This window comes from Artibeus jamaicensis, unplaced genomic scaffold (genome assembly GCF_021234435.1).
Source record: "Artibeus jamaicensis isolate MK-2021 breed Jamaican fruit bat unplaced genomic scaffold, CSHL_Jam_final contig_387, whole genome shotgun sequence".
NCBI lineage: Eukaryota > Metazoa > Chordata > Mammalia > Chiroptera > Phyllostomidae > Artibeus > Artibeus jamaicensis.
This window is the reverse complement of record NW_026521812.1, coordinates 28211866-28238673: the sequence shown is the minus strand read 5'-3', so window position 1 is coordinate 28238673 and position 26808 is coordinate 28211866. Positions and strand designations below refer to the sequence as shown.

The following is a 26808-nucleotide window of genomic DNA, read 5'->3' as shown; positions in this document are numbered from 1 at the left end:
TCTGGGATGTGACTACCTGCCATGATCTACCTGTCCAGTTAGGAATTTATGATCAGGCCATCCTTTGTGATTACTTTGGGTCACTGAGCTTGCCGTATGTTCCCCCTGCCCCAAACTTCTCATGTTTATTTCATAGCTCTTTTTTTTCATTCACATATGTAACCACTCTCATAAGTTTGGTATTCTTTGGATCCATTTTGTATAAATTGCTCAGTAGTATTCTATACTAGCAATATGAGGCCTGTCCAAAAAAATTCCAACCATTGTTAATACCATGAGAAGAGAACATCTGTGTAACATGGCAACCAAGGAGTGGATTGGAATGTGCATGCATGAACAATGACACCTTCACTGTATTAGTCAGTGGGGTGGTGGATGCTGTTGAATGAGCATGTGTACTGTGTGGCTGTCACATTGAAAGTGAGTGAGCAAGTGAGCAATGCATTTGCATCAGATTTTGCATTAAGCTCAAATGGTCCTTCATGAAAACTTTTGATGATTCAGAAGCCTGCAGCTATGGGCAGCTTGTGATTGGCAACTTTATCCTGACAACACGCCTGCTTATGCATCACATTTCATGCAGAATTTTTTGTGAAATATCAAATTGCAGAGGTGACTCACCCCCCCCCCCATAGCCCAGATATGAAGCTTTATGAATTCTGGCTTTTCCCAAAACTAAAATCACCTTTGAAAGGGACAAGATTTCAGACTATTGATGAGATTCAAGAAAATATGAGGGGACAGCTAATGGTGACTGGGAGAACTGCGTGAGGTTGCAAGGTGCCTACTTTGAAGGGGACCGAGGCATCATTATCCTATGTACAATGTTTCTTCCATCTTGCATGGTCTTCATTAAATATTGATCTCTACTTTTAAGTAGAGATTCTACTTTTAAAATGTGGTCTCTACTTTTCATATTACATGTCTGGATACCTTCTGGACAGACATCGTATACCATTTTTATTTAACTAGTCTTCTTTTGAGACATTCAAGTCATTTCCAGAGTTATGCTATGAAAACCAACACTGTCATGAAGAGCTATGTCTTATCTCCTGGAGCACGTACATAAGGGCTTCTCTAAGGTGTGCACTAAGAAAAGAATTTTTCATCAGAGTTGACATATATTTTAAATTTTATTAGATATTGAAAACATTGCTCTCCAAATTCTTTTACTGATTTACATTTCTACCAGTTTGTCTGAAAAATTACTTACTTAAAATTCTCATTATTTGGATTTGGTCAATTTTTACACAAGTGGAATCTCATTGCTTGAATTTTAATTCCTTGATTGTTAACCTCTTTCCTTTCCCTTCATATTTATAAACTTTAGTTTCTCCTGCTTTGAATTTTTCCATTCACTTTCTTTGACTTTTTCTTATTGATGCATAGGAATTTGTTACATATTCTGAATATTAGTAATGCAAATATTCATCCTAGTAAGGATCTTGTATATTAATTTGTTTAAAGTGTATGTGTGCTTTGGCATGGAAGTTTTGAAGTCTGAGTTTTTCAAATTTACTAATTTTTTCTTTATAGTTTGTGATATTTGTGTGCCTTAGTGGAGAAATTCTTTCTATACTGGACCTCATAGAAATGTTTCTATTTAAGCGTCTGGAGGTTTTTTGTCTTTCAAATTATACCATTACCCACAGTGATAAGACTTGAATTTAAGAAAGATGTCTGAATTCCTCTGCTCCCTTCATGAAGATAGATGTCTAAATATTATAAGCCACAACACAATTACTAATAATATTTTTATTTGTAAAAAAGCAACTTGAAAAAAACTAATTTTTACTTTTAATGAGAAGTCCTGTGACTGTTATCTCAGATAACAAAGTCAAGGGACTAAGAAGTTTACATGGTACATTAATGTTGGGGGAAAAGAAACTTTCCTCTACTCTTCTAGTTTCTTTCAGCTGGTGTAATAGTTCAATCAGTACAAGTAGATTAATAAAAGAAAAAGAAACAAATTTAATTATATTAGTATGTATGGGAACCCCACAAACATGAGACATTCAAACACAGAAAGGTAAGCTGAGGTATATATGATATTCTTAGCTACGAAATGATGTAAGGTGCTTGGAATCACTATAGATTTCAGTAATAACATATCTGCCTCACCGTATAGATAAGTTCTTAAAATGAATTTTGGTAATAACTCTTATTATTGGCAAAGCCCCCAACTTAAATTTTTTAAGGAAGAATAAAATATTTCTCTTATGTCTACTGGGTTTTAATTGCCTTTTAACTAAAAATAATCCACATGCCAACGTAGCACATCTTGGGAGACCTGTTCGGGATCCCTTCATTAAAAGAGCTAATCGAATTCTTCATAAATGAATTTTTTCTAAAAATGGATTAAACATCAAACAATTGAAAGTCAAAGTGTACTGCCAAAAATGTGGAGACAAAGATATTGATAAAATTCATCCACAAGCAGGGTATCATAAACCAGTATAGTTCTCATTTGTGCTAAATAATAGATTCTGATTCACTAGAAATTATCCCACAGTTCATACTCAGTAACTATTTACTGTGTGTCTGTTCTTGGAAAAATATCATATAGTACATTACCAATATCTCTTAAATATAGTGAATCATACACAAGTGATACATCATACATAAGTGATACAAGTGAAAGTAATGCATAAGTGAATGTATCTCTTAAATACATTTTATTTTTCATAAAGCAAATAAGACATTTAAGTGCTAAATATTTCTTTTGGTACTGGTGTAGTAATGAATTTGTCTGCATTAATATTATGGTTATGTTTAGAAATATGTAAGTGTTTTTAAACTTAAAATACAATCTAAAATTTTGTCTATGTTTTTCAAAATTTTTAAAAGAAATTACTTCCCAACAACCACTTTTTTTGCTAATTTGCCATTTAATTGTAATCCATAGCAAAAATTTGAGCTAAGAATTATTTTATTTTGCAATTATACATTACTGAACAAATATTTCCCATTGGTAATACTAATATTTTCAAAAATGACTTCTGAACTTCATTTCTGAAAATACCAATAAAATAGATGTTTCAAACATAAATATCACCAGGAAAAATATAACACAAAGTCATAACTTGAAGCTTACAAGGAAGTAAAATGTTTTGTGGATACAGTACCAGGGGTGTCCAACCCGAGGCCCACTGACCACATGGAGCCCAGGATGGCTAGGAATGCGGCCCAACACAAAATCATAAATTTACTTAAAACCTTTCTTTTGCTCATCAGTTTTTGTTAAGGTTTGTGTATTTAATGTGTGGCCCAAGACAACTCTTCTTACAGTGTGGCCCAGAGATGCTGAAAGGTTGGACACCCTTGCTAGAGACTCGCATAGATACAGAGAAAGTCATACCTCGGAAGGTATGCTTACACATGCTGTACATAAATTTGCTCCTCACCAACACCGTCCAGCTAATCAGTCTCACACTGCAGAGCCCTGAAACTTTTTCTTAACATAGTCATGAGAGGTTTCTTTAAACAATAGAGATTTTCAAAAGCTTCATAAATTAACAAAGGAAAACAGATTGGAATTGCAAAGGCTTCAAGTTAGGATTTTGATAGTTTAAGCAGAAAATTATAGAAAAATGAAAATAGATGTGTAGATTAAGAGTAAGAAGATTCTGGGAGAAAATTACCTACCTGAGCAAATCTAAAATCTAGAGTAACTGGAGCTCAGTAATGAAAAGTTTGTATTTGATCCAGACAGTTAGTTTATACTGATGTTACTGAAATCATGGGCCCTTTATCTGTTATATATGGGACATCCATGTGTTATTAAATAATAAATACTGATTTGCACCAATTATTACCAGAATCAGTGTAAGTCATACAAGTATAAACAAATGCGTTTTTTTAAGGTGGCATTTTCTTTAGAACATAATACAAATCTAAACAGAAACAGAACAAAGTTCTAAATAAACAAAAAAAATTTTTAAGGAAATCATAGTGTTAATTTTCTCACTAGAACAAATATTTCTTTATTAACTGTCACTAGATTTTCCTATTACCTGAAATTATGTGAAAATTTTCTATTACCTGAAATTATGCTTTTCAAAGCATAATTGGAAAATTAGAAAGCATAAAGGAAATTGGAATAATGGAAAGGATACAATTGCTAAAATAGGATACTCTTTATGATATCCCTAAATAGAAGTGTCAATATAATTCAGTATTATTAATTCAGCATCTTTATGCCCACCACAATTTTAAACAGTGAAGATGTAAACATAAATATGCATCCCAGGTAAGACAGTTAAATAATTTTAATATACTTTGGGTAATACAATAATAAAGTTATTTCCAAGATACTTAGGGAAACCTAAGGGATATATATCTAATCCTGTCTGAGGGGGAAAGGGCCAAGCAAGTCTCTAAACTTTCTTATAAGAAAATGACAGGTACTTTTCCAATATACTATTTTTAGTGTTGCAGTTAATTTAATTTTGGCTATAGTTCTACCTGAAGGATCTCATTTTAAATAGCATCACAGGTGACTGAAATGGTGAAGTACAGCTTGCTCTGAGTGTGTGTGTGTGTGTGTGTGTGTGTGTGTATGAAAACAACCTAATTTAATATAAACTCTGATCTGCTTCAGAAGTTTTTTTAAAGAGAGGACTAACATAAAGTAAAAAACATTTCTGCATCTATTTTCCTGACAGGTTTGTTTTTATTAATTAACAACAATATTTTAAAGAATGAATTTGTTTGGTAGTATGTAATTCCATTAACATTTACCATTGTTTTATAGCAAAATCATGTATCTTCACCCATATAATTTTATGCTTTTGAAAATTACTTTTTAAGGTTTTATGGCTCTTCAATGGACATTCATTTTGTTAAAGGTATAGCCATTAATCAAGAGTTTATTTTTATATTAATTATGATGATATATCTGATCAAGTTTTTTTTAACATTATCCAACTTGGATCATTGGAAAATCAGAAGTATTATCTGTGGCACTTATTCAAGTACAAATTCATTTACTAGTTTATGTGACAATATTTAGTTTATATTGGATAATATATAAATATATTTTATGTTCTTATATTTTCTACTCCATGGAAATGATTAATTTTGATGCCTTATAATACAATAAGTTTTCTTTGTTCACTGAAAATTAAAATTTTAGCAACATGTCACTTTGTTTTTCTTTTTTTAACAATAAATTAGATTTTATTGATTATGCTATTACAGTTGTCCCAATATTTCCCCTTTTGTCCCCCTCCAGCCAGCAGCCCCCAATGCTTCAGGCAATCCTCAAACCGTTGTTCATGTCCATGGGTCATGCATAGGTTCTTTGACTACTCTGTTTCCTATACTGTACTTTACGTTTCCATGACTATTCTGTAACTACCAATTTGTACTTCTTAGTCCTTTACTTCCTTTGCCCATCTGGCAACTATCAAAATGTTCTCTTTATCTATCATTCTGTATTTGTTCTGCTTGTTTGTTTATTTTGTTTTTTAGATTCAATCGTTGATAGATACGTATTGCCGTTTTATCGTTCATAGTTTTCATCTTCTTCTGCTTCTTAAAGAAGATCCTTTAACACTTCATAAAATGCTGGTTTGATGGAGATGAACTCCTTTAGCTTTTTCTTGTCTGGGAAGCTGTATATCTGTCCTTCATTTCTAAATGATAGCTTAGCTGGGTAGAGTAATCTCAGCTATAGGTCCTTGCTTTTCATCTTTGAATATTTGTCACTGGTCCCTTATAGCTTGCTTCTTTCCTAGTTAGAACACAAGCTCTGGAATTAGCACTGTGTGTACCCCATTATAGATACTTGAGGATTGTTTGTTAAATAAATTAATCCTATTTGTTCCATCATGCCAATTTGGCCAACTATACTTAACAAAACTACTTATAAGTAGTGATAAGCCTCAAATGACTTCCCCAACCATTATATTCTAGCTATTAATGTATATGCCTTATCTCCTCTGTGTGGGGGCCTGTGTCTTGATTGGGGCAGGGATGATTTCATGTTCTTCTTGGTACCTATTCATACACAACACCTACCATAGGGCCACACACATAGTGGTGAGTACATTTCTATAGAGTAAATGGATGGATTTAAATGATCCACCTATGTTCTTCTACTATCCATACTAGGGAAGCATAATAATCTTGACATACTTGTGATTACTCTAAACCATAGCTATGATATTGTTATGGATCCTTCTGAAAAAATGTGTAAGACTGTGAGACATATTAGAAGTTAGAATTTTAAGGTGGAGAAATAAGTCATATCTCTAGACTAATAAAGACATTCTGAAGCACCTACTACCCCAAATGTAAACACACAGGTAATTCATTTTAAAAGGTTTTCTTAAACAGTTATTGTCAGATATATCAGTCAATGCATGGCAAGATAATAAAAAGACATGAGTCATGGAAAACATTCAGGGTAAGACACCTACAAAAAGTGGCTTTGTCCTGCACTTCTTCAGATGAATAGTACACAAGGTTAGGTTTGTCATAATTATGTTTGTAGAAAGTCCAATGAGACTACGCTGTATATGACAACACCACAGAGAGCTCGTCCTCAGGGCAGAGGCAGGAGAGAATCGTATGCTCTGTAATGAAGGGGTTCTCAATGTCAAAGTCGCAATTTTAATATCAGTGCCTTAAGAAAGGAAGATATCCTGGACATTCGAAAGTTTACATTTTAGGAAACTCAATACGATCCTCTTGGATGGGGACATTTCTAGAGTGCACGACATCTATGTTTTGCTCTTTGCAATGGCAGTACAATGAGCATGATTCAAATGCCAGCTGAGAACTTCCTATTTGTCTTGATGCTTTTGTGATAATTTTAGTTTATATTGTAGTCACCGGGATTATGACATCCCTAACAAAATGCCATATTCATGTTTTGTGTTTGAAATGTTGTAAACATTTGCTCAGTGATAATACACTTCTACTGTCTTACCTCTTCTATAGATTCAGAGGGGCACATGTCGAATGACTCATTCTGTTCATACTTCCCCTACAAAGAGCCTTGTGCTTACCTCATATTATATCTCACTTTATTTTCTTCAGCTTATTTCTGCTTCTCTTTTATTTATTCCAATCTTCTCACATACATTCTGCCTGATTTCTTACATGAACCATTACACAGACTAAGCAGCTCTAATGTCTATTTCCAACCAGCATGTAAATAATATAAAAGTCCATATTTTGATAATGTGATTTATGAGGAATTCTGCCTCATGAATTAAGTATAAGACTGAGTTAAACATGTTTAAAACTAGCGTTGACTGCTCAGCACAGCCACCTTCACGTGGTATGATTCCGTAGTGGAGATCTCTCAGTTCTGGGTCTGGACCTTAGTAATGCAAGTTCCCAGTGTCTGTTATGCAATTATCCAGCAGTTTCTGAGCTAACTAAACACATGGGATTTAATTTAAGTCACAATATTAATTTTCATGTGAGTGTAATAGGACCCAGTGCTTCCTAGTGTTCTTACCCCTTCCTATTTCATATGCACCATTAGAAGCCAGCTTACAAATCAGTGGACAAAAAGACAGTGGACAAAGCCTGGGTAGTATTATATATATTCTTAGGCAGACCATCGTGCATCTGCTTGGATGAAACATCTTATCTCAAATATATTACAGTTAAGTGGGCTATCATTTTTTAAAGAAATGAATACTTGATTCAATTGATAAGACTAGTAACCCATCAATAATTTCTCTTGAAACAGATTCATTTTTATCATCTAAATTGCTTTCTTTTTTCCTTTTTTATCTTTTCTTGACTTCTTTTGGATTTAATGAATTTTATTTGAACTCATACATTTTTTTCTTCTATTAGTTTGAAGTGATAAGCTTTATATTTACTTATTGTTTTAGTAGATATTTTAACAAGCTAGCAATCAATATTTCATCTTTCTCAAAACAAGTACCTTAGATAACTAAACTGATCAATAAAAAATGCTGACATCTACTATTATTTTAGTTATAACTTGATTTTATTTAATGTCACAACAAGCCATTAATACTATTATTTTATATAACCAATACTTGTTCAGACTGAACAAGTTTAACACAGCTATTTGCTTTAGTCTCAGTCCCTTCTTACATCACAGACCTTTGTCTGTGGTGTTACATTTTCATCTAGAATAATATACATTAATAGTGCCTTTCTGGTGGTTGTACCGACTTCCATTGTCTTTCTTTTTTCTTTTTTTGGAATTGCCTCACTCTTGACAGATAGTTTTCCTGATATGCAGTCTTCAATTAATATTTTTCTCAGCATTTTGAACACACTGGCTCATGCTTTTCTGACTTTGTCGTTCTTTTGGAGTTACCTATATAAATGTTATTCCACCTTCCCCCGCTGGTCACCTCTCACAGATTTGGTATTCTTAGCTTCATTCTGATAAATTTCAGTTCTCATTTACTTATCTTGCTTAATTTACATTTCCAGTCTACATGAGAATTCATTAAATCCATCAAGTCTCAAAAATCTCAGCCATTATTCCTTATACATGTTATCTATCAGTTTTTGAAAACTGATTAGATTTATTTTGGAACTTCCACATTTTTAAGCTTTATTTTTCCACTTTCTTCTGTGCATTTTGTATAATTACTTTTGACACATCTTCCATTTCACTAAATTATGCCTTAGCTTTTCTAATTTGTAGAATAATTAATTCATTGAATTCCTAGTCTTTTCATAATGTTAATTTTAAAAGACATATTGAGTTTGTAAAAAAATCTTGCTTGTAATTTTTCATAGTTATGTTGGCTCTTTTTGTTTTGCATTTCTTTTTACACTCATTTAAAGGCATTATACGTGCTGTGTATGTTACATTAAGTGATAATTTTAATATTTTCATTCTCAAGTGTCTGATTTTTCAGTTTATTATTTCTGCCAATTCTTACAGTAAGTTATTTTATTGGATTCTTTCTGATTATTTATTGTCAAAAAATAAATACTTGATAAAAAAATTTTATTGTCAAAAAATAAATACTTGATAAATACTTAAATACTTTAATAAATAAATTTCCCTCAGGAAATTTTGTATTAGATTTTGCCAAGTGCTTATGGTACAACTAGTCCAGAGCTCACTAAGTTTTTTTCTATTTGAATTTTTTAGTGGGGAGATAGATGACCATAAGAGGGTGAATAAGGGGTTTATTTTTACTCCCATCTAATTAAGGCCAAAATACCATATGATCTCACCTATAAGTGGAACCTAATCAAGAAAACAAACAAGTGAGAAAAATAGAACCAGAGACGTGGAAATAAAGAAAAAACTGACAGTAACCAGAGGAGCAGGGAGGGAGAGAACAGGGAAAGAAGGGGAAGGGCCGAGTTAAGGAATACATATATAAAGGACCCATGGACGAGGACAATGGGGAGGATTGAATGTGGGAGAGGAGGTTTGGGCTGGGCAGGGCGAGGGAGAGTAATGGGGGTGGGGGAATGGGGACAACTGTAATTGAATAACAATGCAAAAATTAAACAAAATTAAATCAGACAAGGGTCCTCACCATATCCTTCCATGGGGTGGGTTTTATTCGAGTTGACCCGCTGAGTATAAGTGTGCTAACTGGGTGCATTGGCTTTATCATATGGAAGTCTGTAGGCTGAGCATTCATTGCTGCCCAGCTCCAGACCTGACCTCTGGTATTGGCTTGTGGTCCATCAGACCTGAAGCACTAGCCTATGAGGTATGGAGGATTATGTGCGGATGTCAGCTACAAAAATCTATGGATACATATATTCTTCATTTTACTTGTTCTGAGTTAAAAATATTTTTCTGGTTATTTAATCCCTTTGAAAATGTGTCTGGTGGGGTGTTTGTACAGATACCTAGTTTCTCACATTATATATTGAATTTGGAATTGTCACTTTTATTTTTTAGGAAAATGGCATTTTCTGCATCCCCTTCTCCAAATGGAAGTACACAAAAATTAAAAATTTAATATTTAATATATTAAACAAAAACATAGGGATTATATAAAGAGAGCAATGTATTTAATATTATTGCATGAATAACTGTATTAAATAAGAAGCCCAAAACACATTTATTTCATTTATTCATTGGAAGAACTGCTTTGTACAATGTTCTGTGCAAGTCACATGAAGATGACTGAGGTGTGGGCTCCTTCCTTTAGGCTGCTTCACTGTGTACAGAACCTAGACATGAACATAAAATTGCCATAGTAGACTGACCGAGGAATGAAGTCTCATGAGGCACACACGTGGGACAGAGAGTACGTCTAGAGCAAGGGAAGAATATAAACAGGGTTTGGGGACATGTGGCACTGTGAATGGGCCTTTGTGTTCAGGGAAATTGTTTTATTTTATTTTATTTCTTTTTTGTTTTTATAAACACCACTGAAGATCATGAGATCATGAAAGAACTCAGTGTACCTAATCAGTGTAAATGATGTCTAGTCACTTCCAAAAATATTACTCATTGGCCAACAACTGTGATGAATCAGTTGCAGGAATGCACATGTGTATGTGCATGGACTTTGTTATTTTCAATTTGCTGGGTTTATAAAAGCTAGTTAATGCTTAAAAACATAAATATCTCTCATCATGGGATTAATGTTATAAATAAAAAGGCAATTTGAGCTATCCATAAAATCTGAAGTCAGTATTTGAGAAGTAAATATTTAGGGAAAACTATTTGGTTAAATTGGTTAATCATGTAAGTAGTAATCTTAGATTGAAACTTAAAATGGTCATTTTTGTGGTTTAAAATGACAGGTCAAGAATTTCATACATCCAACATATACATTTTTTCCTACTTACGATACAATTAAAAAATTTGCAGAAGCTTTTTCTACTTTGGGATATAAGTATTTTTAACTTTTAATGATTACTCTAAAAGCAACTCTAGGTCCTTCTTTTTTAGAAGATATTTGCAGCAAATATTTCTTTCTGATATTTTATAAGCTTCCTTAAGTCTCCAGAAGTAATCAGAACCGATAAACAGTCTGAGTGATTAAAATGTGGTTTCCTACACAAACAAAAACAGGCAAACACACACACAAAAGTCCTCATTCCTGAAGCGCTGTTTGACGTCCCTGTTTTCTGCCTGTGCCAGAGTCCTGTTACCATTATGTAAATCTTGGCAAAGTTCAAAAGGAGTTCAACAATGCACAGTGAGAAATAATGGGCACCACTCGTTATCCTGCTGAGACCCTTTGTTAAAGCGGCCAATTTCTATACTGTTTTTAAGGTTGTGTAGTTGTAATCCCTGGATAACTGCCAGGAAAGGCCATAGTAACAGAACAACTGGTGTCTTTTTTTTCTCAAATCAGTCTGTCATTGTTTAAAGAATTTTTTGAATTATGATGAATCTTGTTTCCACTTTGTTTTTGTTAAGTTATTCCAAGACCCTATGTAAATTATGTTACTTCTATGCATGTGCTATCATAGATGGATTCATTCCCATACATCTTTTAATATAAATTATGTGTTATGGTTTCTTAGCCAATGTTGAATTTTCTAATTAAAATAGAATATGTAATATACAAACAAATAATAATAGTGCTTCAATATGCTCTAATATTGCCTTTATGTACATCATGGTCCACTGAAAAAAACAACTTGACCTTAATTGGTACAACATTGTAAGTACATACACATTTTTGTCTATATTTATTTACATATGCACATAGTATACACTGTGTATATATGTCTATGAATATATATAAACAGTATGCATGTGTTTCAGTATATACTAAAACCAGTTGCAAAGGATGAGAAGATCTACGTAAAAACAGGTACTGTTTGAATAAACTACATATCCTTGTATTGTCAGGGACAACAGTAAGGATACAACAGCCTCACTGTTTAAATGTCGATATGAGCTTTGGTAATTTAATGAATGGTCAATCATGGATTTATTTGCTATATTCATTGAAATCTATCTTCAAAAATTATTTCTTAATATATTTTTTATTCTATGTTGAAAGATACTCAGTTCACTAAATGCATTTTGACATTGAAAAGCTGTTAACAATCAGTAGAATACCTTTTGGAGTCACCCAGATTTCCAAACGGCCTTCCTTTCCTTATCAGAAGTGTGATATTGGGCAGTTTGGATGAGTTCCCTTAGCCTCATTTTTCTCACCCAAAGAGGGCAGTGAAGAAAATATGCTAAATATTAAATGTCATAAAACATATGAAGTGCTTAGAATAATGCCAAGTATATTGTAAGCAATCAGTAAGTGTTAGCTGTCATTAGTTTTCTTTTTTCTCACAGAATGTATAATAAAATATCTGAAATGAATGAAAGCATGAACTTAGGAATCTCACTACCTTTTACACTCGCCTTACTTTCCATTGAAATTGTCAGCAGAGTAAACAAGTAAGGAAAAGTCTGTATTCTCTGTGGACTCTAGAAATGGGGCCGTTCCTATGATGTTTTTGCTTAGCCTACAATCTATGAACCCAGAGAGAAGGAATAGTGGAGGGTTGGCACCTGATCCCACTTTCATAAAGTATCAGTGAGTTTGAGAATTTAGTGGAAATCCATGAAAAATTATTATTTGTATCCTCAATAGTGTATTTTAAGACAAAAATGATTTTCAATTAAGCTACATGAAATATACCTCATAAATTGATTGTTATCGGCTATTATAAACATTTTATAACTATCTAGTCTGTTTAATTCTCCCTGTATTTTAGTTCCAGAATGTGCTGGGCTCTCTTCACGTTGTTCTGATCCAAGTTACCACCCTTTGTTGACAAGTTCCCTTTCTTACAGGCCATTCATCATATCCTCTAGACCCCCATTGCCTCCATCATGGATAGTCTACCTCCATTTCTAATTTCTTTTGTCATTATTTTCTATCCTGTTTGGCCTTCCTCCTGTTGAAATTGCTCTCTCTGTGGCCCTGTCAATAATGACTATTCTATCTCTAATTCCCTTACTTCGAGAGGCTGGGCCAGATTCTCTTGGCTTCCTGGGTTAGACAGCATGGACGAGGCTCAAGTATCTTAGTAGTTTCTCTGTCACACAGATTGTTTCTCATTCCCATTGCACATAGGTCGAAGCCAGCTGAGGGTTCTGCTTCATGTTTTCTCACTCAGAAACCCCAGCACCTCTGCTGCCATGTGATCATTGCTGATTGATTTTCACATCAGGGAAGGATTGCTTTAGCTATCCAGGATCAATACAAATATGATGTTTTTTTGTCCTTTTTTTTTTTTGAAATACATCTTTGGGATTTTGGTGGGGGTTGCATTTAAACCCCCACCAAGGGGATACCCCCAGAAGCAAACAAAACACCTAATTACCTCAGTGCATTGTAATTAGGTGTCCTGTTTGCTCCGGAATTTGAGGATCTAGCTCTTTCAATAGTTTTAGTAAGTTCTTGTCAACTATTTGTTTGAATAGTCCTTCTGTTCACTTTGACCTCTCTTCTTCTGGTAAACCTGTTATTTTTATGTTGCTCTTTCTGATGTAGTCTGATAGTTCTGATAGAGATTTTTTTATATTTTGTATGCTTTAAGTCTCTCTTGTCTTTTCAACATCATTCTAGATCTCTATCTTTGATATCACTAATTCTTTTCCTTACCTGGTCAGCCCTATTTCTTCTGCTTACTAGATTATCCTTAATCTCTTTTATTGATTTCTTCATCTCCAGAATTTATATTTAGTTCTTTTTAAAAGTATTAATATATTTGTTAAAGTAGTCATTTGTGTGCTGATTTGGTTTCTGAGTTTAATCACTGTCTTCCTGTTTTCTTGCATCTCATTGTGTTTTTTTCAGAACTGAAATCTTTAAGTTAATTTTTTGGAGATTTTTAAGTTTCCTTTCTGAGCTGCCGTGTTACCTTGGCTATTCATAGTACTTAATGGATTCCTTCCCTGTCTAGGGATCTATGTATGAGATGCACTTCTCTAGTAGATTGATAAGAAATCTCTGTATTGTTTTCTAGTTGGTGAGTAAATCACAAGTTTTCTAGCTCTTTTACATTTCTTTGGTTTTTCAGATCTCAGTGGGGTAGTGGAAATGGCCTGGGTTGCCTGGGAAGTTGGGCCTTCTCTGTGATCTGCTTATTTCAGTCCCATGAGACCAACTCTACAGGGTAATGTGATGGATGATGGGGCTCCCAAACCATGAAATCCCAGTGCTCTCCACCACAACTAAACACCACCTACAATGTAGCCTCCATGTGTGGGGGTTGGGTGCACAGGGGGAACCCAGCTACCTCCTTTGGTGCCTTGTACTCCCAGGAATGGCAACCAGTGGACCTCTGTGGTGGTCCCCCTGTGCCTCCATCTGACCCTGGGATTAGTCTCAGAATGCACCCTTTGCTCAGGACAAAAAGTGTTTCTGTAGTTCCAGTTTTTAGTTTGCAGACAAGGTGCTCTGCAACCTAACTCAAAGGGTGGGAGGAGGTGAACTCAGGGAGGTGAAGGGAAGGCAGCCAGGCTGTGCGGCTTTGTATCTCTATCTAGAATGCTAATTGCCAGACCACCAAGTCCCAACCTCGGTGCTTTGTCCCTGCCTGAGTCACTGGGCTCAGCTGTAGGCTCACACTGCCTACTCCTGCAGGAGTGCTCACTAAGCCTTTGTGCTCCTGCAAAGTGCCAACCACAACTTGATTCTCCCCTCTCTGTTCTTAGCTTCGCAGTGAGCTCCAGGTTGCAGGGTTGTATCTGTCGCACCTTAGAGCTCTTTCCCTTTCCCTTTTCCCTAATTTGCTCCCACTTGCCCACCTTTAGATGTTTCAATATGTGTATCTCTCAGACATGTTTGTGCATTGAGCAGGAATACTTTGTCAAATGATAGCTGTTCGAATTGTTGAAACTTCAGGGGGATAGACCAAGTGGATTCTCACACTGCCATTTCTCTGAGGTCCTAAATTCACTTTCCTTACAGAGATCTATTCATCACTATGGACCTTAAACTTCTTGAGTTATTCATTTCTGTGGGCTTTTCAGCCACATAATATTTATATAGTGCTATAATCACATCCTAATCATTATCACGACCCAAAGTACACTAACTCTTAGATTAATATCTCAGAAAGTCAACTCTTTTTCTTCTTGCTTATAAGTTTATTAAACCCCAATATACTTGCGTTTGACCCTCTAATATCCACAAGTTGATTACTTGTTTCTATATATTCACTCCTTCCCTCATATTTCTCTATCACCAGCTTAATATCTATGGATTATTATTATAGCTACTCTCTTCTAGTTCCATGTTTAGTTTTCCTCTTTTATTTTATAGCTTTTACCTCCTCACGACTTGATCCTGTATTAATGTCATTATGTTCTTCACTGTATCTTGCCTTAGAAGAATAAACTCAGAAGGGGAAAATCCACAAAATGTAAAGCACGAGAACACTATAAACTGGTAGTAATCCCAGATGAGCCACAGCTGCCAGAAACTCTAGTCATCACCCTCTCTTATATTCTGATTTTAAATGTGTGTTTTCTACTTCTCAAGTCTAACAGTCTAACTTGCTTCTTATCTTGAAAACCTGTTCTTCTGATTCCAAGAGAAGTAGAAATCACTAGATGAAAACATCCTACCTGAATTTCCCACCATCAAATTGACAAGGACTGCTTCATTAGCACCTGTTCTCCCCCCCCACCCACCTTCTAAGGTTGATGGAGAAATTGTCATTTCTCATGCTTAAGGATATTTTTTTCATTGCCAGTTGTCTATTCAGAAAATTTTAGACCTGTATTTCTTTCTCTGCTTTAGACATTAAGACTTATGCCTTCTGAATTATTTCCATTTGTATTTTTTAAAATTGTAATTTCTCAATTAAAAAAAACACATTCTTTCAACTTTCAACCAATGTTTCCATTTCCTCTGAGGCAAACATGTTTACCCAGTTGGCTCCCCTAGGTATTTCCATCGTCTCACATCTTACCATGATAATTTTCGGACTAACATGTCATGAAAAAATGCATCTGTTCTGGCTGCGTAGCTCAGCTGGTTGGAGCATTGTCCTGTACAACAAAAGTTTACGTGTTCAATTCCCAATCAGGATACTTACTTAGGTTGTGAGTTTGATCTGCAGTTGGGGTTCATGTGGAAGGGAACCAATTGATGTCTCTCTCTCTCTCTTTCTTCTCTCTCTCCTGTATTCTTCTCTCCAGAAAAAAAAATCAGTAAAAACAAAGTCAATAACAACTATCCTTGGGTGAGAATTAAAAACTTGGTCTTATTAATGTCTCCAATTTGTTAGATTCAGTAGATATTTCTCAGGCTTTGTCTGATTTTAAGAAGCTATTTTCTCACCTCACTACTTTCTTCTTGAATTCTTTCACTGGCTCCTAAACATTCCCCTCATTTTCCAGTTGTCTCTCTAAGGTCACTGCTTCTCAGTTCTACTTGCTATCTTTATGTCTTCTAACTCTTAAGTGCCAGTAGAAAGAGTGTATATTATAATAAATTTTAAAATAATATTGCCTTATTTCTTGTCAAGGCGGTACAGTAACATCAAGCTTTGATTAATACTCATAACAAAATTCGTGCAAGATACACAGGGTAAGCCTGACAGAAGCTATGGGCCCCGGGCTCTTGATTCAAAAGTAGGTTATGCTGGTCTAGAACTATCCATGGACTAAAAGTGCTCCATGTGAAATTGGTTTGGCACTGAGAATTGGATATAAACAGAGACATGGACTTTTGGAAGATTGAACTCAAGCACTCAAAGAGTAAAGGTTCAAAGATTAAGACCAAAGGTTGAAAGATAAAAACAATCCCTGGAATCTGGTAGTTAATGCTCCTTCCAAAGAGTGGGCAAGGAGGCAGATTAGGGACTCATTATCCTGTTGTTAATGAATGTTTAGAGGCTAAGCAGCAAGAGGTGGTATTGAGGTTTACTCTCAATACCTCAGATATCGGGCAGGTAAAACATATATTATTATGAACATGATGCAGAAAGCCCAACAGTTCCAGCTGAAAGGCTCTGCCATTGTGGCTGCTTATTTAAGGGAACATCAGAGAAGAAATAGATAATTTTGGACTAAAGACCTTGCTACCTAATACAGAACACTGGACTGACCAAAAACACTGGAACTTTTAGTGACTGGTGAACACCCATTTCCCTGCTCAAAATTTAAAGTAAATGCATTTCAGTTAGTGCTGCAAAACTGCTCTTTGCCTCCGCTCTTCCTAACCCCTCTTGACACTTCTATGCCAATCTCAGTTTCGTTAAGGGCAAAAATTAGTAAGGATGAATTTAAGGTCCCCCTGCTTCCAAGGCCATAAATACCTGCCCATATATGCTGCAGAACTCTGGTCAGGTAAGGAAATCGGAAAACTTTGTTGGATACAGGTGCCTAAGTCACCATCTTACCCAGTCCCTTTGGGATGTTGGCTTGAAATAAATCACCAGATATTTCTCCAGCAAAATGAGTTTTTGAGGAACAATAAAAAACTATAATTTGGGACATACGGTCTAATGGTGAATCGTGTGCAAGTCCAGAGAAACAATGGAAAGGGATGCATTTTTTTTCTGGACTTGGGAGGGGCTGTTGTAAACCCACATGTCTATTGGAGGAAACAAAGTTCAAACAAAGCATAGTGATTTTTCATCGACAGACAAAGTTATGGTTGCCTCCCATTGCTTGAGCTGTTACTGGGCAAGAAGGAATCTTTTCTTCCTTGTGCTCAATTAATAAATTAGCATCACTTCCTATCAGAGATGCAGGTGTGTCTCTTCCTACTGGGGTTAGTAATCTGTGTTAATTGACATATATACATGAGAGTTCTGTTTGCCAGCATCCTGACTCCATTTAAATTCTGTGTTTGTTTATTTTCACATGGGCATGGGCATCCATATTTTGTTAATGAATTTTAGTCAAGATTCACAATGGGAAAAGGAATCTAACAAGATTGTTTTAAGGGCCTTTTGGGTCAATTCAATGTACTCTAATTGCTGCTTCTACATTTATATGTTTATTTATCTTATTCTATGAGGGCCAGAAGGGGTCCTTCGAATCATAAGGAATTATTGTAGAAAGGTTCCAGTACTTTTGAAACCCCATGACCCTAAAGACTCCTTTGAACTGTCAAGTTCTGTGACTGATTTTTGTCTTTTGGTGTCCTGGGCCTGGTTTTCTTCCCAGTTCTATACTAATCACTTCTAGACATGCCTACCAATACACCCTTTTATAAAGATGAAATTAGCTTGCAGATGGAAGCTAATTAGACCTTTGTTGGAACATGATACCTGATTCACAGAAGTCTTGCGACTCCATGGCCTGATAGTCCGGTTTTGAGGTAGGTCAACTAACAATGTGGGGAGAACTCAAAGGTTTCACTTATCAATGGGATTAGCATATTCAAAATCTAAACCAGCCTGACAGTGGTAATCTTGGCTTTATGTGAAAACAGAGAGTTATCAGTTTGGAGGAAATTTGATGCCACACTTCACAGCTTAAAATAAAGCTGCTTACTTAACAGGACTCTAGATGCATAAGGGTTATAGATTGATCTTCCTTTCTTGTCAGACCTTGATTTATTTAACCATTCCCTTTTGATGCATATAGGCTAATTTATAGTCCAGATTATAAATGATCTTGGAAAAACACCTTTGTATATCAGTCTGTTTCTGAACTTAGAGTCATTTCTTAAAAATCCTGGGTGTGACATTGCAGGGTTAAGTAACATGAATATATTCAATGCTCTTGTAAACTGGAAAGGTCAGTAGTTCACCATGTTCACTCAATAGAAAAGTTCTTTGCTTATGATTTTTGTCTTAAATTTTTCTTTTTCTGCTATTAGACATTTAATTCTATTGTATAGCCTTTTAAAAGTAAAAGTCATTTTGCCTGGTTTTAAAGAAGAAAGAAAGAAGAGAAAGAGAAAGAAAGGAAGGATGGGAGGAAGGAAGGAAGGACTAAGGAGAGGGGTTGGGAAAGAGGGAGAGAGAACAGTTTGGATTAAATAGTAGAGCAATTCTAACTTTTATGTTAGAGACCTTTTTTTTATTATTTGCATCAAGTTTTCTGCTATCAAGCACTATTACAACTCCTTCAGTTAGTATTAGAAAAATTTTGTTTGCTGTTTTTCTGTTTTGTGATTTAACCTTTATATTCAAATTTAACTATGACTTAAGCCTTCTTAAATATGTGGTGACATATTATTAAAATCTAATGAACAGATATAAAAATGGCCTCAATTTTTATTGGCAAACATATGAAAGTTATCTCACCTCAGTTATTATACCTGAATTATTAGAAAAATCAAATATGCTTGGAGGAAATTTTCTCAGTATTTGTAGAAAACAGTGATTTTATTCTAATTATGAAGGAATTTTTGTAGGTACAGATGATCAGGTAGGTGAGGTGGAGACAAGGTCGTGTTACAGATTCAGAAACACTACACAGTTTTGTCAATCGAGTGTTATGTCTATGACTATTTATATAATACTAAGTTAGCACATCATGGGAATGATATTTTTCTTAAGTATTTAGTAAGTTGTGTAATATTTTACCAGTTCTAAAGCACGATTAATTTTTTTGCAGTTGAATTTGAAAAAAAATGATATAAAGAGATTACATTTATAGTGTGAAGATAAGAAAATAAATAAAAATGCTACCATTTCATTGTTGTGAAAAAACATACCAAGAGAATAAGATGAGAGGGGCAATGACACAGGTTTCTCCCCTAAATCTGACATCTTTTGTTTTTGGTGGGCTGTCTTTTCACATGGTGTTTCATGGTTTCACTTTTTCTTGAAGGGGTCAAAACAGAATGGAATTGGGAGGTGGTGGGCAGGCTTAGATAACCGTGTGCTGCGCTGAACTTGCTCAGCATGTTTCCTCTCAGAGCCTTTGTAACTCGCAGTTCCCTCTGCCAGGGCTACTCTGCTCAGACCTCATCGGTTTTATTCTCGACCTAACAAGTCTTGATTCGATGTTAACATCTTGGAGAGGTCATCTTATTCCATCTTATTAAAGACAGTGCCCTCATTTTCTCCCAAATCACCTTCTGATCCTCTTGCCCTGCATAGCACTCTGAAATAATATCTTCTAAATCTTTTCCTGCTTAGTGTCTATCTTCTTCACTGTGTCTGTCTTTTCCAGTATTATGAGCACCTAGAACAGCTCCTATATTAGAGAAGTCACTCAAGAATAAATATTTGTTTAATAAATGTGTGTATTACTTAATGATAAATTTTTGAATAAGTGAATGAATGAATTCAGATGGATGGTGAGATTTTACATGCCCTCATATCTCAAAAAGAAATTCAAGGATACCGTCTTTTGCAAAATTTAAGAAAGTATGGGGGAAAGAATTTTAACAAAGTTTGAATAAACAGTTAGTGTTAAGTCTTTATAAAACTTAGTTTAAAAGCACAGATTCAGGGAATTTCATTAATTACAGGAACCAGAGAAAACATGTTACAAAATATCTTTTATTAAATTAATTTAAACACCCATGCATCCTATACTTTGTGTCAGGCCTGGGCATAGTTAAACTTTGATAATACTGTGTCAAAAATGTGTGTTATTGTGACAAATGTTCAATTTTTTTCTAAAATTATTCTAAATTAGCTAAAATTCAGTTTTAAAGTTGACCGATTATAATAGAAAAGTTTATAGCATCAGTTATTTACAACTATTATAATTTACCTGTTATTTTAAAATATATATTTTAAATCCAGTTTGCTTAATCCATTATCCACTGAAGAATGATAAACCAGGGCAGAATTATAAATTCACAATTCTGTTAGAAGGTTTTTTATAGTTCATAGTCATTCATCTTAGTGCTAGTTGTGCTTTGGTCCACTGGTTGAATACCATAGCATTTAAACTGGGTATTGAAAAAAGGTTAAGCAGAAAATATATAGGAGAAATGATAGTATGTATCAGTAACAAGAAATTCTGTTAATGTTTTATAGTTTCAAAAAATAACATGAGACTTTGAGTAATATTTACAGTTGGTCCTAATTTTCTATATTGCACATAGATTTATTTCAAAGAAGCCATTGACTTATTTGACTTTGCTTCAAAGAAGGCAATGATGTTGACTAAATCTAGGTTTGGTAGATTTGTCAATATCCTTTGAAAGTTCCAGCAAGCTTACTTTAGCATTCATTAATAAAGTAACAGTTGCTGAAGCAACAAGTGAGTTACTTCTGTATGTGTTCAATATTTTCCTTATTGCCCCTACTTTAGGCTTTACACATGTGAAAGAAATCTCTGTATTTACAGAGATTTATAACTCAATTGCCTACTTCACTTTCCACTGTATACTGTATGATTAATACTTGTTTTGTTGAAAAGCAACCAAAAGCATATTTCACAAATATAAGGATATATATTTTTTAAATCTACATATAGATGTTAGGTTGTGTACAGTGTACAATATATACAATTTATACAAGTTTAAACATAGGTATTTATATACATGAATAATTGTAATTTCTATCTCATTCATTTTCTTTGTTCAGCAGAGCCTAGTGACTACTAACATAATGTTATGAGGTGATTGCTTATTTATTATAATAACTAAATCCCAGTTTACCACACATATATTATATGAAACATTTTAGCAGTTATTATTATTTCAGTTGTATGAAAGTGGAAATCATGCACATAGAAAATCTGACTGTTTTAAGAAGACAAAACTCAAGAATACCATCTTTTATAAAATTTAAGGAAGTATTGGGGAAAGAATTAACAATAATGATAGTTTTACTTATTTACCCATTCATTTGAAAATATTTATTTAATGGCTCCTCCATACCAGGCACTGAGCTCAGCACTGGAGATACACAGCTGGACAAAAAAAACAACCTTACTCAAAAGGAACATATTTTATTGGATGATGGCTGACAATACATGGCGTAATTTCAGGTCATAATAAGTTCTGAATAAAATGCAAACATGCTAAAGAGATGCAGAGTGATAGAATGAGTAGCCACAAAAGATTCCTTTGAGTAACTGACATTAGAACAGACACACAAATGAAGTGGGAGAATAATCCATGTGTGATGTATAAGGGCCAAGCTTCTAGGCAGAAGGAATAGCAAGTGTAAAGACTTTGAGACAGAAATGTGTACACATGTAAAGGTTAGTAAGGCAACCAGAATTATTGAAACAAAGTAATCCAAATAAGACCAGAAGGACAACAGGATCTGTTGATGAAGTAACCAGGAGCCATCTCTTATAGTAATTTGCAGGCCAATATTAGATTTTATTCCATATGTACTAGAAGTTATTAGAGGATTCTGAACAAGATGTGATAATCTGGTATGTGTTTTCAAAGAACTTTCTGGTCTTTGAATGAAGAACAGACTCTATCTAGTTGGACAAGAATGAAAGCAGGAAACCAGTTAGGAGGCCTTGTTAGAAGTGCAGGAGGTGTGAAGGTGTGACTAGGTGGACGATAGTGGAGGTTGTTCGTCATGTGTACAGAAGTGAACCATGTTTCCTAAAATGCACATGGGAGCAAAGTGTTTGTTCATATTATATGTTGCGAAGAGTTTAAGAAAGTGTGATCTTACTTATAGGTGACATTAATATTCATAATTAACTAGGTTAAATATTTAGCTAAATCAGTTAAAATTTCTAACTTATTCACATGCAGTTGCTACTTTAATTATTTTACACACTTATTAAGGATTTCACAATATCAGGAAAAAGGAATCAATACACAGAATAGGTTTTTCATTATGAAGTTGGAAGAACTATCAGAAGGATACATTAGAGGTTTCACTGACTAGGTCATGTATTTTAAATAATGCCATTATGTTCTCTGATTACTAGGACTTCATAAACCTTCTCTACATGATCAAATTGGGAGTGATTGTGCCCTTCATGAAATATGCTTTGTTATATATTTTTTGTATTAGATAATTAGATATTAGACCAAAATGTCAAGTTACCATTGTTCTAGGGGACTTTAATCTAAGGATTCCTATTAGCTATATAACTACATTAAAAAGAATTATTCTGTTCTCCCTAGATTGTTAGTTCTTTAGAAATTATATTAAGTTACAAATAAATCTTATTTCTAGAGTAAAGCCAGAAAAAAGTTTAATTTTTAAAATTCCGAGTGATTTTTCTTTGAATATTTTAGTAAGTTAAATTGAAACTGTATTCAGCAAACATTTATTAAATAGTTCCTATGTGTCAGACTTTGTCCAATACCCTGAGGATGCAAGATTAATTATGACCATAGGGCTGAATAAGACATATTGGGAAAGTTTCACATAGAATGATGGAATATTAAATTAATACTTATTAAATTAATAAGGCAGTTGCTATCCAAGCATCTTTGTGAAATCTCCAGGGAGAAATACTTCACCATTCCCTTTAGTTCAGAGCTGTGTGCTTTGACTGAAAGAAATGCCTGCAGGTTTCAAAGTGCTTGTACTCTCATAGGAACAGAAACAATGCAATTACGATGATATGTACATTCCACCTCTCATATCATATTAATTGACTTATATGTGAGAAATCAGAAAGAACATGTTCAATTATATGGCTAACTTTACAAGTGCTATAAAAATTCATTTAGAATATTTGAGGGGGCCTGAATAAAAGAAGGGGAAAGGATAAAACACATAGATACAGACAACAGTGGTGATTGCCAAAGGGAGAAGTGGGTGGGTTTGGTGGAGGTGGGCAAAGGGGGGATTAATGGGTACTGAAAGAGACTTTGATTTAAAAAAGAAAAGAAATTAATGTAGAATAAATCAATTTCTATATTATGCTCAGGAAAGAAGGAAAAGAACCAAAGTTGTGTCTTATAGAATTTGTTGAGTGGAGAAAAGGAAAGATCATTCTGGGCCAGAAACACAGAAATAATTTACAAGATGTGGTTGTGATGCATTTGAATGATTGAACAAGGAAAACAGTGGGGAATGAGTATGGTTAAGTCATTTTTGGAGCTATACATTTTTAAGCTCTCACAATTCTTTTTTTTTTCCATCGGTGAAAAGGAAATCACACTGCAAATGTGGTAGAGCTGTTGTGAGGATTTATGGAAGTGCTATGGGCAAAGAATACAACTAAGTCTTGGCCTATAATGGATGCATTTCACACTAGCTAGCTACTACTATGATACTTCTTTTTCCTGATGCTGACACCCTCCCAATTCAGGCCTTTGTCATCTCAGACTACTTCGTCAAGCCACAACACAAGAATAACAAGTATAATGGTTTTGTAAAGCCTTTGCTAAGCAAATCAGGTAGAAATGAGCTAGCTCTCCCTTTTCTTTCTACTATTCATATGACGTTACAATTTACTTATTTAGTTTTCATTTGCTGAAATAGATCTTTTAAATAATTTTGACCTCTGATGTTTTCTCATACATGATTACTTTATTCTTTAAAATAAAAAATCAATTAGTAAATCTATTTTCATTAAATCATAACCTGTATCTACAGAGATACAAACTTCTTGATTGAATTTTATTGTCAGGCTCTTTTCTTTTACTACTCAGTCTTTAATAAGATGAGATTTGATTAGCAGATACTACATCTATCATTACAAACATGTTTATTACGACATTTCAATTAGATTTCAAAATGATTATATTATTAATAGACTTCTAATGAAGTTAGATCTTATTTATAGGTACAAATAAATATTTGTACCTATAAACATTCAGGCTATTATGTACAAATGAATGTTCATCCTTACTGCTGCAAGATAATTCTGAGGATCGTTTGAATGGGGTTAAAAATATATTTTTGTGCAATTAGAGACTGCTTAATTTGACAGTTTATATTTTATAAGTTTTATGTGTTTTACTATTAATACTATAGCGATGTAGTTAAAACATTTTTTTTAAAAATAAACTTTTTAAAGAGAGGTTTTAGATTTATAGAAAAACTATACAGAAAGTAGAGTTTCCATACACCTTCTCCCATCCTACTCACCCACACTCTTTCTTTTAATAACGACTTCCTTTAGTGTTTCACTGCCATTACTTCTGATGAACAGTCATTGATGCATTATTGTTACTCAAGTCTATACAGTAGTGTTACTGAACAGCAAGTGAGGCACAATTCTAGAGGCAAAAGGAAAGTAGTCTTTATTCCAAAGCAACGGCTTTGGAATAACGGCTTTCTACATGCATTAGTCACTTAAGCCTATCAGTGAAAGCTAAACTCTTTAACTCTTTGGTTACAGCTTTAATCACTTAAGTTTATCAACCAAGGCTAAATTCAACCTAGTTAACCTGAGTTCTCCTATCCTTCCCCTTCCCACTTTTAATTATCTTATTTCTATAGCATTAGTTTACAAACTAAAACAACATAAAGTAGAAAAGCTACACAGTTTTGGAATAATAGCAGGCTTATGCCTCAGAGACTATTCCCTCTAGAACACCCAAAGAAAAATAACCCTGCCACCTTCTGCCAGGCCAGCCTGATCCTAGGCTGTGCCTGGAATTCCTTCCCATCAAAAATACCATCCGTTGGGAAATGAAGGCGGCTGGCACAACCATCCAGGCATCCTGGAAGAAGAGACCGAGACTCAGAGCCAGCCAGTCAGAGAGTCTTAGAGCCCAAGAGTGTTTCTTTTATTACCAGTCCTCTCACCCATAATTCCATGTGCCCTGGAGGCATTCAGCTTCTCAGCTAATCCAGTGCCAGGCTGTTTACCATTGCCTTGGACAACCTCCTCCCACACCCATCCCCTTCCTACAGCTCTCTAGTGATTTGATCATATTTCTGTGCATTCATAGGGTTTATTCTTTGTGTCCTACAGTTTTATAGCCTTTGATAAATGCATGGTGTTACTGTACCCACCATTACAGTTCTGGCAGAGTAGCTTGACTGCCCTAAAAATGTTCTGTGCCCCACCTATTCATTACACCCCAGTTCCCCTTTGAGACTTTGGCAGCCACAGATCTTTATAGTCCATAGTTTTGCCTTTTTCAAAATGTCAGATAATTGGAATCATGCTGTATAACCTTTCAGACTGATTTCCTTCACTTAACCAAACACATTTAGGATTCTTTCATGTTTCTTTTGGCATGGTAGCTCATTTCCTGTTATTTCTGAATAATATTTCATTATATTTATGTACCATGGTCTGTTGATTGATTTATTATTGATTAAATGTTTATATATTTTGTTTCAAATAACAAGTTTCTTTTATAACTTGTTATAAAAGAAAGTATTTTGCTGTTTTAACTTGAAAGTATTTTACTATGTAAGTTTTGGTCTTTTTTCCATTTTATATTTGAAATCAGAATTGTATTTTAGGTAATGCTAAATAAATTCTGAAATTTGATGTCTATCTTGTCAATCTTATTGGTATATGCCTATATAACAATTTTTTGGAATAATGTATTGGTTTTATTTTTTAATATGTTATTTGAATTGTTTCTTTAATTTTGCTAATAATCGATTTTGAATTAAAACTTTTTTTACCAGTTCAAAACATACTCACTTATTTGCTTTATATGTGGTGGAATTTTGCTTTCCCTGCCCTAGGAAGAGGGAGATTACAAAGAAGCACAATGCTTAACTGCTGTGCACTATTCAATCCCAAACCGGAGCAAACCACCACTTCACATCACCCATTTTTTCAGCCTGGAATGTCTGTTTCCCTAACAAAGCTGTGTAGTTTTCAAGCTGTCTTCTTTTCTTTCTGTGTCAGAGCGAGTGCTGTCTCCTTCCTGTGCAACATACTCTCTCTGCCTGAACTCTCTACCTACCCTCAAAATTCTCTCAGACTGTAGTCTGTTAATTACTGCCTTTGCTTCCATGTATTTTCCTTCCCATCTCTACAAACTCATGAAGGAATGAATGAGTGAATGAGTGAAAGGAATGAGTTCTCCATGATTTCATCTCTGGTTTCTGAAAAACATGTCATCATTGCTTCCAGGTATA

At 34.4% G+C, this 26808-nt stretch overlaps 1 protein-coding gene across 1 annotated transcript in view; it reads left to right on the top strand.

Moving 5' to 3' along the window:
* The window catches only part of GRIK2 (glutamate ionotropic receptor kainate type subunit 2), a 592671-nt gene that overhangs the window by 432306 nt on the left and 133557 nt on the right, over positions 1–26808 (top strand). The window lies entirely within an intron of this gene.